Source organism: Amaranthus tricolor, chromosome 7, assembly GCF_026212465.1.
Source record: "Amaranthus tricolor cultivar Red isolate AtriRed21 chromosome 7, ASM2621246v1, whole genome shotgun sequence".
Lineage (NCBI taxonomy): Eukaryota > Viridiplantae > Streptophyta > Magnoliopsida > Caryophyllales > Amaranthaceae > Amaranthus > Amaranthus tricolor.
Window position 1 is genome coordinate 25576333 of NC_080053.1, and position 13173 is coordinate 25589505.

Consider the following 13173-nt stretch of genomic DNA (forward strand, 5'->3'; position numbering starts at 1 on the left):
GGACGAAACTATTTTAAGTTAGGGAGAATGAAACAACCATTATTTTAATACAACTTAATTATAATACTAATTAAGTTAAATTGAGGTCTAAGTTAAGTTAATCCGAGTAATATTGTTTTAGAAATGATAATTTTTATTATTATTTATTTTAATTCGTATATAAACTTTCCTTTATTTAATTTAAAGTGAAGTTTGAATAAAGTAAAATTATGAGACTATTTATTTTACCTATAATATTTATTTAGTCAAACATATATATATATATATATATATATATATATATATATATATATATATATATTTTAATATGAGATAAATTATTCAATTACTTATAGTGTTAGGTATATGTGTGAAAAATGTTTCTTGGATGCTTTAATAGACTGACACCGAAACTTTCTTGGTGTCAATCAATACACTTACATTTGCTAAGTGTCAACTAAGATTTTCCTTCTTGCTTTATGAAAGGAATATCATGAATTGAGAAAAAGAAGCTTTCTGAAACAATTCAACTTCATCTTCTTCCTCACGCCATTCTTCCTTAAACTCCATTGAACAATTCTTGCTCTTAAATCCAATTTAAGAGTTATCAGTTGCAAGTTTTCTTCTTTATGGTAAGTTAAATTAGATTAGAATTCTTTCCTTTTCTTTCTTTCATTTTCGAATTTCATAGCTAGGATTTGGAGGTTTTGAATTCATCTTCTCCAAGTTAAATTTTAGTTGGTACTAAGTGTTTGTTGGGTAATAGAAATCGAGTAGAGTTGGGTATTAACTTCATTCTACTTCATTTTGGGTTATTTAGATTATCTATTTGAGTAATTCAAATTCAAGTATCAACTTGAATTTAAGTTGAGTATATAGATTCAATTAGTAATTGGACTCTTATTAGTGTTGATTAGTATTGGTTATGTTGTGCGAAAGCGGAAGCAAAGATTGATAACAATAATGGAAAGCAATAAAAATTCAAACAAATAATAAGGAAAATCACACCGAGAAATTAATGTGGTTCATTATCAACGTGATAGCTACATCCACCGGCACCGAGAATAAACTTTTCACTATGAACCAGGAGATTACAAGATGAACACGAGAAACCACAGCAATGGCACTCCAAGCTTTTTCTCTCTTAGTTTTCCTCACTTTGTGTTTTGCATTGCATCCTATGCTTTAATTCTAATTACATGGGGCCTTTAAATAGTATACCTCATAATAAAAAGAAATTAGGGTTAAGAAAATATAAAAGAAACCGTCAAAAACTAACCTTGTCAATCCCACACTACCAGTCTATACAACAGTTCCCACACTCTGCTCATAGGTAAAGTCATAGCAAGCCACTGCGCCCGCTCACTATACTCTACTACGTGCTCATAAGTTGGAGGTCCAAGTGACTCCACAAAAATGGTCACCAACCTTGTCAATCCCACAAGGTTCAATGCATAACCTACCACACTTATAGCAACCAAAACAACACTCCCTACAACCAACCTATTAAACTTCTCAATAACACATATAGGCTTTTCTTGAAAACCTTTAGATCGGCGGAATGTTCCCTGTAATGACTCCTTTAAACTATCCACAGGGATAGAGATAGCACCAGAAATCAGAGTTAGAGAGATACCTGGGATAGCATCAACACCATCAATCTGGGGTCGAACAGAAATGGATGAGGAATTAATCTCATACTCCACCTCAAACTCGGTACCACTATCGCCATAACCAGCTGCTGCAAAATACACAACAACACACCAAAGCCCTAACAAGACTCCAAATATGAGATAACACGATACCCTACTGAGCCAAACCACACACATACTGGTCACCTCTAATCCCATGTGTAAACCCCGATCGAACAAACTAATCCAGTATCTACTCAACAACCAAGTACCAGAGAGCATGCATAAGACTCTCCGTAACAAGGTCCAATTTGCTATTCCTGTAACACCGTTCTGCAATGGTGTTTTCTCATAGGTATGATGTCGCACAATACCTAAAACACAGGACATAAAAAATCCACAAAACGAACTATCCAAATGTAACCAACTAACTATCTTACCATACAAGTGATCATGAGCTTCAATGCTAAGCTCACACTCGCGTTTAAACCCAAACACCTAATGCTTGTCTTCCTCAAGGTAGGCATCCTTGACATATGTAAGACGATTCTCAATGGAAAATTCCAGCCCTCTACTCTCACCCATATGACAATGCCCATCCCAAACCGTCATATCCCGGTAACTAGTAGAAGCACTAACAACAGAACTAAGCAGCATAACACCCTGAAAGACATACAGGGATTTCACCTTGAAACCCCTAAGTATCAAATCCGAACCCTTAAAGACACTCACTTCCCCATTGCTAAACTCACCCTTGAGCCCCAAATCATCTAAGGTCCCAAGCGATATCAAGTTCTTCTCCAATGCAGGAACATGCCTCACCTTAGTCAAAGTAACCCTTCTCCCATCAATAGTCCGAAGTCTTATGGAACCAATACATACTGCTTCACATGGAGTACCGTTAGCAATCGTAATTGAAGCCCCAAAAAAGACTCATAAGTATCAAACCAATCCCGACGAGGACTCATATGGAACGAACTACCAAAATCAAGAATCCAGCTATCAACCAAATCACTAAACTCAACACAACTAATCAATGCTAAATCTTCCTCCGAATCATAGCTCTTGTTCTGTTTACTTTCGACTAATGTGGCTTGAGATTTATTCTTTAATTCTGGACATTTAGGCCTAAAATGTCCTAGTTCCTGACAGTAAAAACATATTATGGTGTTAGTGTTGCTAGACTCATCTCTACTATTACAAGTATCCGACCCAGCACCGTTACTATTGTTAGACCCCTTTTTCTTTCAAGAATTTCTACCCGACCTAACAACTAACCCACTGCCATAATTCTCATTATCACCTGTCGTCTTTTGACGCAACTCCCTTGTAACGACCCGGTTTAAGTGACCCGGGAATCCATATGAAAATACAAATTTCGGCTCACTCCTTGGGCTCTAGAGATTAGTCTTCTCTAGGATCGTCAACGTTCCATCGATAAAGAAATATGAATAAACAGAAACAGTACTAACGTCAAGAAAATATGTCAGCGGAAGCTCTAACGTACAACTCGAGAGCCTGTAGGCCTCTAGACAAACTAATTGAAATAAGCGGAAGCGAAAAGAAAACTACACTATCTTCTGTTACATAAGTACAGAGTTTCTTTCTACTCATAATCCAATACAAAAAGATAATAGCATAGTCTTGATAATTACGGGTTCTAAGTCGAGACCTCACTCCAGACCCCACCTGCAATCAACCTACTAGTCGTCGTATGACAACACACAGTAGGTTCCAAAGAAACAAACCAATACACGTCAGAGACTTCATACATATATCAAACAGGTTGAAAACAAGCATTGTGTTTATCCTAGCATGCATAGGCTCTAATATATATTCATTATTCCATAATTCCAACTTGTAACGTTGCCCGTCCTTTTCGGGTCGTTCAAGTATAAATTCAAATATTTTTTGAGGAATACACTTAGGAGAGCTAATCCCAATGCAACCACCGACCTAAGACGTTGCCTGTCCTGTTCGGGTCGCCAAAGGCTAAAGTATGCATACCCCCATGGTGATCGTAATGATCCAAAACTGCCATGGGAACAATAATTATAATAATCCAAACCAATCGTTAACCCCTTTGGGTAACATAACCAAACGTCAACCCCTTTGGGTGACAAACACATAAATTCTCAATTTCCAATTAACTTCTTTCAAATTATTCGAGGTGTCTAATCCTTATGTGATTTACAAAGCCTCGATTAGAAATGAAACAACACTACTTGCACAACCACATAAACAGTATAGTCTAAGCGTGTACCTTTAAGCACTGCAACCAAACAACGTTTAAGCACGATAAGAATTTCGCCCTCTTATGAATCGAGGTCCTAAATAACACACACACAAAACGGTCATGTATTAGAACGTGTTTACACATTTAATCCACTCCATACTACTAAGATATTACTAATACTTGATAATTTTAAATGTTTTCATCCAATTTCCAAAGATTCCAAATTTAATTTCTGACTAGAAACTTTATTGGCCATTTTGGACAGTTTAGAAAATTCAAATTAAAAATCCGACTTCACCACTGCGTCCGGAATGCATCAATTACCTTGGGTACCAAATTTCATAATTTCTAACATCCAATCACTATTTTTAATTATTTCAAGCGTTTAACGAGTTTTTTTTAACACATCGGATACATAAACCAATAACGGAAACAACTAACGTTTTCCGAATCGACACCAATACCGAGACAGCAGCTGCTGTCCGAAACTCCCATTACGTTATTATTGTTGCTATTATTATTTTATATATATTCATACACAAAAACCCCATCATCAAAGCATAAGAGGCATCAAAATAAAAAGAATAGGCCCATCCATAAGATCTTCAAAAGACTTAAAACTCCACAAATTATGATAATTAAATTAAATACTTAATTCTCTTAACAAATTAAAATTTTGTAGAGAATCATAAAACAAAAATCATCCTTCTTGAATCAAGACATATATATAAATACACAATCCTTCAAGCAAATCCAATTTTGCTAAAGGATTTATAACTCTTAGATGACTACACTATTTGATCCATACCATTTAAATTCCTACTAACAAATTGTAATTTAGTTAGAGAAATGTAAATCATAAAAGAAATTTATTTAAATATCAATATTAACTTAATTCTTTTAACAAATTAAACTTTGCTAATGAATATAAATCAGAAACATAACTCAATCCTTTTAACAAGATTGAAGTTTATTGAAGGATTAGTAGAGAAAATTATATATAAAAGAAAATATATTCAATCCTCCTAAAAGTCATAGGATATCATCATACATAAAATATATTTCACCTTAGAAATCTTATGAATAAAATTTATAAATAACAATTCAACTAAACTTACCCTTTGAACAAAAGATTGGATTGAACAACAAGGTTTTTTTTTTTTTTTTTCTTGAGAATGCCGAAAACAAAAGGGAGCAAAGGAGAAGAAATTTTTCTGAATTTTTCCATGTTCAAGAGGTGATTAAAATGATGATTAAGGATGCTTGAAATGCTTGAGAATAATAAAGAATTAAGGACTCATCCTAATTAAGCCTAAAACACAATTATGAGAGGAGTTACAAAACTCCTCCCATACTTCCCCACAACCGGCTGCCTTCTCAAATTCCCCTTATATATATATTTTTTTTTGTTAATAATTATTCTATTTATTATAAGAATGTTAAATCGGAAAAAGAACCCTACGCGATAACAACGTACGCAATAAAACTTGTCACCGTTAAAATTAAACGTACTTTATTATTTATAATTAACTATATAAAGTAGTATAATTTAATATTACTTATTTATTTTATTTTGTTATACTTTATCTTATTATATTTTACTTATTTCTAAACCCGATAAATTATGGGGTGTTACATCCCTAGTATAAAGTGCTACCTTCACTTCTTCTAGGGTCAACGAGTCTTTGTCAACCACAAAAGACTCCACAAAGTTCTCATAACTATTCGGTAGGGAAACAAGCAATATTAACGCTGCATCCTCATCATCTATCTTAACTTCCAAATTAAGCAAATCTAGTAAAATAGAATTAAGATTTTCTAGATGATCCCTTAATGGCGTAACTAACTGCATCCTGAGGCTAAACAACCGCTGTTTCAGTAGCAATTTGTTGGTTAAAGATTTTGTCATGTACAATGACTCCAATTTTAACCATAATTTTGCGGCCGTCTCTTGATCAACAACCTCCGCGATGATATGATCATCAAGACTTAGTAAGATGGTAGAATGAGCCTTCTCTTCCATCACTACTAATTGTTCATCAGTCCATCCGTCTCCAGATCCCGACGTAGATGCCGCACTCTTTGGGATCAACGGACGCCATGTCTGCAACTAATAACGCCTTCATCTTAATCTGCCATAGCCCAAAGATATTCTTTCCATTAAATTTCTCAATCCTTATTGTAGAATCTCCTACCATTGTTTCCTTCAAAAACTCTTCCTAGGATTAAACCTGAGCTCTTGAAGCCAATTGTTGTGCGACAGTGGAAGCAAAGATCGAAAACAATAATGGAAAGCAATAAATATTCAAACAAACAATAAGGAAAATCACACCGAGAAATTAATGTGGTTCACTATCAACGTGATAGCTACATACACCGGCACCGAGAATAAACTTTTCATTATGAACCGGGAGATTACAAGATGAACACGAGAAACCACAACAATGGCTCTCCAAGCTTTTTCTCTCTTAGTTTTCCTCACTTTGTGTTTTGCATTGCATCCTATGCTCTAATTCTAATTACATGGGGCCTTTATATAGTATACCTCATGATAAAAAGAAATTAAGGTTAAGAAAATACAAAAGAAACCGTGAAAAACTAAGAGTAACACGCCAAAAACGTGCCAGAACTAATTTCCCGCGAAAATCGCAGTGCTTCGCGCCCCGCGTAACACTCCGCGGCCCGCGCACAACCTTCTGTCTGGCGACCTGCGTTATCCATTTCCCAAATGTTCATCCCATATAATGACTTGTTCGATTCACTATATTTCAATAGGTTATTTGGGTAATTTGATTTCTAGTATCAAATTGAGTATTTGGGGTTCTGAAATTTCAGTTCATAAACTGAACTTTCTGTTTTGTGCTTTTCGGAACAGTTCTGGTTGTTTTTGGGTCCTAGTGTCTGCATATGCTTTGTAGAGCTTTGAGTCACGGTCGCGTAGCCACTTGAAACGTCCCATTTGATTTTCGTATGATTGAGTTAAGCCTGTTTTAGTAAGAGGTGTCCTGAAATCATACGGAATTTGTGAATTGGAATTACAAGCTTTAGATTTTAATGGGTGACCTACTAATCTGGTTTTTTTAGCTCATCTAAGCTTTTGATTGGGTTTTTTGGATGGATTAAAGTGGAGGTTCAAGTTTGTTTGAGTCAAAAGTAAACCAAATTGAAGAGGAAGTCATCCATAGTCACTTTCAAGTACATGCTTATGGCTTTCTTCTCAAAGCTTTTGTTAGAGTTGCTTGAAGTAGAACTTTAACCAAAGATTATCTTTAAAGTATTTAAAAGGCGTGGTGTAACTTGATTGAAAGTCCAAATGGGAGTTTTGATCAAGTTATATCATAATGTTGTGATTGCAATGTTTGATTAAAGATTATTCAAACAAAACTATTTGATATCAAGTATTTGATTGAGTTTAAATGTATGTCTAAGTTTGAATTATGATTGGGATTGTTGTGTTCTTTATTGAATTTGGATTTAGTTTTGTGTTGATTAAATTGTGAAATTTGAGTGATTTATGATTCAAATTTAGAGTGCACATAAGGTGTTTGTTGAAAGTACAATCAAGTTTGGAATTGTGTTGTTGTGTTCTTTAGTATTGATGGAAATTGAGTATGAGCAATGTTATGTATTAATCCAAATTAATTATATTTTAGCATATATTATATTGTTATAAGTAGGATAATTTATTTAAATGGTCATATGTTGAATTAGATAAAACTTTCGATTGAATTGGGTAAAATCGAAGAAGATTCGCGAGTCGAGAGTCATCTCGCGGGTTGCGACTTACGTGTCAGCCAAATTTTCCGTTCTTGTGTCAGCTCGTATTTTGAGCATAACTTCTTCCGAATTTAAAATTTAACAAATGACCAATCGTTACGACCGTATAGAAGTCCTTAACAACCTCAAATTAAAATTTCATTAAAATGTTTAGTAGAACTTGAGTTATAGGTCCATAAGTGGACAAAGGTCTAAATGAAAATCAATAAAATAAACCAAACATATAAATAACTTTGTTAAGGTCATAATTAGTAAAGTTAAGCCTTAATTAAGTTAGGAGTGTCACTTAAATTCATAAATATGATTATATGAGTAAGTTTAATTAAGTGTTTGAATGTGTGTTTATATAACCAAGTCATAGTTTGATTGATTAGTATATGTATGTAATAATATAGTTATATAAGGTATTATATATGATTGAGTTTGTTCATTTAATTGTGAATGTTAATTATTGAAAGGTATGTTATGTGATATTGTAATGTTGCATTTAGCTGAAAACAATAACATGATAATAAAAAGGCTTGATACTAAGGGAACGCCGAATCATGCTTCCGGCATGTAAAAAACGTGGAACGTGTTTTTGGGCACGTCAAATACGGCGAACACAGTAAGGTTATTTAACCTGACTTGTGGCTCGAGCAACATTGTACTGGAGGAGTGACGACTCCCACTAAGTTAGGGGTTTTGGTTTACCTCACCCTAACAGGCCCTTACATATATCAAACAAAGGTCATATGTGTTGCATTCATTAAATAAGTAATCAGATTCCATGCCCTAACACTCAAAGCAGAAGTGTTAGTAAATCACGCCCTGGTATTCAAGCAGAAGGACCAGAAGTTTAATATATATAAATAAATCTAATATAAAAATGAATTCCCTATACTACAGAGTAGCGTAGCGAATCATGGTCGAAACTTCTCTCTCGAGATGAATTGCGCTTTTTGTTTTCATTATAAACAATAACTATATTTAAGAAATTTATTTGTAACTTAATTGAAAAAAAACATTGTGTAAATTTTGTTTTTTCATAAAATTAAATAATTTATTGAAGTATATAAAACTCTGATTGGTTTGCTTAAACCTTAGGTCTAAGGTTGAAATAATCCAAGTAATTAGTCAAAAGTTTTCCGTGTGTCAGAAAAGTATTTTATTAAAAGTAATTAAGACTCGAGCTGTTTCATTAATAATATAATATAGATGATGAGGATGTTGCTCTAATTTTACTTGTTATATTACCTATTTTTAATGAGAACTTTTTTAAATCTTTAGAGGTGAAGAAAAAACTTTGACTCTAGAGGAGTGAAGTCAACATTACATACTAGAGAATTGCCTCATAAGGTGACTGTTGGTGGTAGTGATAATTTTTGTAGTGAGATATTTGTTAAATACAAAAATTCAAAGAAGAGGTGAGTTAACAATAACAACACCAACATCGCTAAATTTAATGGTACAAAACTTAATTTATTATAACTGTCGGGAACTTGGTCACAAAAAGCAATATTATTTAAAATAGAAGTCTCTAGCTGTTGTAACAGAAAAAATTCCTAAAATATTCAAATTTATATTGAATATCTTATAGGTGATGTGATTGATGTAACCACACAATAAATGCATTGTTTTGTGGATTTAACCATCCCTTGCAATAGTACTACTTTTGTTCCTTTTCCCTTTCCTAGTGCTATATATATGTGTAAGGTAGTGTAGTACTGAGATATAACAGATAATGAAATACAAGAGAAACTGATATAAGTTTATCTCTTATACTACTTTTCTCATTATATTCTCCCAACCTTCTTAACACGTTATCAGCACCATTTTTCGCTCTCAAAACCCAAGAAGGTAATATTTTTACGAACCTAATTAAGCATTTTTTTTCATCGGTACCCACAAATGGACCAACAATCAAATTGTGTCAACATCATCATCCAAGGTGTTTCTAACACATTTTTATATTTTATAATTGAGCATAATTCCATACCCTTTACTACAAACCCAGCAAGGACTGATTTAATCAGCTCCGACATAATAATCTCAATAATACTAATGGTCCACCTGTACCACCAACTCGTAATTCACATATACGACCAACTAATAATCCACCAGTTCCACCGACTAATATTCCACCGGTACGACCAACAAATAATCCATCAACGCAACCAACTAATAATGCTCCAACAACAACAGTTGAAAATAAACTCTCACCAAGTAATAAAAGAACCAAAGATGATGAGGGAGGAACAAGTACTAAACGTTGCAAGATAAATTTAAATGACCCATAAAATAATTTATTAATGTCATTAAATCTTTATGTTCGTTTTTACTTTTCCAGCCACCTATATGGACTGGCTAATATTATTTTGTAATGACGTCTTTATAGACTGGCTAATTTAGCATTGTTATCGCCTTTATGGACGGTTTTATCTCTATTTATCTGATCATGTCATCATATTATGTGCATATGCATTTAGTTATTTTAGTCTATAAATTATATAATCACTTAATAAACTCATAAAATTTAATTTCACCTTCAAATAATAATAAATAACGATTATAATTTAAGTAATATTTGATTCTATTTTGATTAACATTATAATAATAAATTGTCTTAATTTACCTATAACACAGATTATTAGCAGACATGACCACATTATTTCTACACAACATAAAATCCTTTTCTAAGTGTAAAAATATCACCTTGGGATGAATGCCATAGTGGTCCGAAAATTATAATTTAAGTAAATCGTCAAGGGTTCGATTCTGAAAAAAAAATAATAATAATAATAAATAAATAAATAAATAAATAAAGTTTACCTTTTTACCCCTATAAATAGGGACTTCTACCGTCACAAACTCACACACACCACTCACACCTTATCCCAAACACAATAAATTTTTTGTCTACATAAACCTATAATAAATTTTTTTTTTCCTTCATCTTCTTCTTCCTTCAACCATCCATGGCAAATAATACATCTACAAACACCTACATCAATCCAATTGCCGACAATATAAGTAAAATACTAGACGCATTTCTTATTACTATGGGTTTAATTGTATTACTCGTAGCAATTCAATTATTTGGTACGCAAGATTGGTTCGAGACATATGTTAACTTCAGGGGGAGAAATATGCTCACTGTACTCTTTTTCCTTTGACCAGTTTTTTTTTCCACTGGGTTTTTCCTGATAAAGGTTTTTAATGAGACAGTTTTAAGATTATGAATGTCATAATAAAATTTCCACATATATATAATGCATTCAAGGGGGAGTGATGTGATTGATGTAAGCACACAATGAATGCATTGTTTTGTGGATTTATCCATCCCTTGCAATAGTACTACTTTTGTTCCTTTTCCCTTTCCTAGTGCTACATATATGTGTAAGGTAGTGTAGTACTGAGATATAACAGATAATGAAATACAAGAGAAACTGATATAAGTTTATCTCTTATACTACTTTTCTCCTTATATTCTCCCTACCTTCTTAACAATAGGAGTATTGTATTCAAAGTCTATGATTATAACATTGAAGGATATATAGTGATTCTAAGAATAAAAGTTATGCCATAGAATTTGTACTTCACCCTTCTTTTATATACATAATGTTTTTAATTGTATATAACATCTAATATACTAAAAATAATATATTTAAATTCTTAATCAAGATCAAGCTCTCAAATAATAAAAACCAAAAATTGTAAAGAAAAATATTAGACCAATAAAACAAGAAGAAAAGAACAAACAAAAATGACAATAATTTTACGCGATATCGAGTGAGCGCATAAACCACTAATTCAATAATGATGGAGACCATTCAATTATGAAAAGTCTATTTTTATTAATTTAAAACATTTACAGGCAGCTATTAAATTTTATTTCTAATGTTGATCATCAATTAAATTTGCTCTTTAGTTATTATTATAATTAAGTATAATTTTTCCACTAAGTTGAATGATAAGTTCCAAAAGTGTTGCTCAATAATGCACCAACCTTTTTCTACACACTTAAATATATAATAATACAATACAATAATTTCATGACATTAATTTTCTTTTGTTTGAAAAGCTTAATCTCTTTATAAATTTTATATATAGATTTGTTTGGTTTACTTTCTTTTTCAAGTACATATGTTACTACATGATAATATAAGATCAATTTCATTAGTTTTTGAAGGATGGTAGTACGTTACTCCCTCTAATTCAGCGCAAATATTTAATTTTCTTTTTATATTAGTTCACCTTAATTGTCTCATTACTATTTAAGTAATGATTTTTTACATATATGGACACCTTCTTATTGGGTCACCTTCGTAAGGAGCGTTTGGTATGGGAATATAAAATGTAATGGAAAGGAAAATGATAAAGAGGAGTAAGGGTAAGGGTATGAGTATGGGTTGTAGTTATATGTTGTTTGGTATGAAAATATAAAGGAAACACTTAATTGATCATAGAAAGTGAATTTGTTACTTGACATAAATGTGTGGTAACAAAGTAAAGGTATCCATTACCCTCAAGAAAATGATTGAGTCAACCTAATATCATACCAAACAAATATGTGGAGTAATAGTAATTGAATCATTTACTTAGTATTAAAAAATTCATACCAAACACCCCCTTAAGTTTTAAATGTGGACACTTTTTGGTAGTGATCTTTTTATTAATTTGTACATATAGAAATATTTTTATTGTGGCCACCTCCTAATTTGTAGATGATCAAGAAGCTTTTTTTTTTATTATAGTCTCCTTCTTACCTTAATATTTGTGCTAATATATCATACTACTATTAGACATTTACGCTGAATCAGAGGGAATATTCGATATCTATGCCTATTATCAAGTATAACAAATAATAAGTTTCAAAAGGTGGAATATAATCATCCATGATTGTTCATATTGTAAATTATATTGAATGCTAGCTTTGTAATTTAATTATGATTTAAGTTGACACGCAAGGTTATTTTTAAAATAACATGGCCATGTTCAAATTCATGCCAATAGAAAATAAAAATTTGATCTTTTTTCATTTGACTGGTCAACCATTTACATATTTAAAATACAAACACACAATATTAACTAATTAAAATTAAATTTATTATTTTACACCCTTTTCAAGCTTCCAACTATATTTATAGAACACAATTGCCACAGTCTAAGAGCAACACTACCAAACAATTGAAATCAGCTTTATAGAAGCATTAAAAGCAATCCCTTCATTCCACTTTCAACTTACATAATCCAAACATTCCTTTTAAGATGGATATTGTAACATTTTTTACATTCTTTTCGATGTTAAATATGGATATTTTAAGTCTGTACCGCAATACGGGCCCAAAATGTATGGGGGCCTCTAATTTCGGTGTTAAATATGCGTAAATTATAGAAAAAATTAACATCAATAATATAATTGTTGTTAATTTCTCTATAATAATACCAACTATTGATTAACTATGAATAATACCAATTTAGGAGTATTTTTTTTAGAATAATAGTAACTTTAGTTTATTAAAACTAATTTATTAGTTTTTTTGTTTTATAATCACCTATAGTTTAATA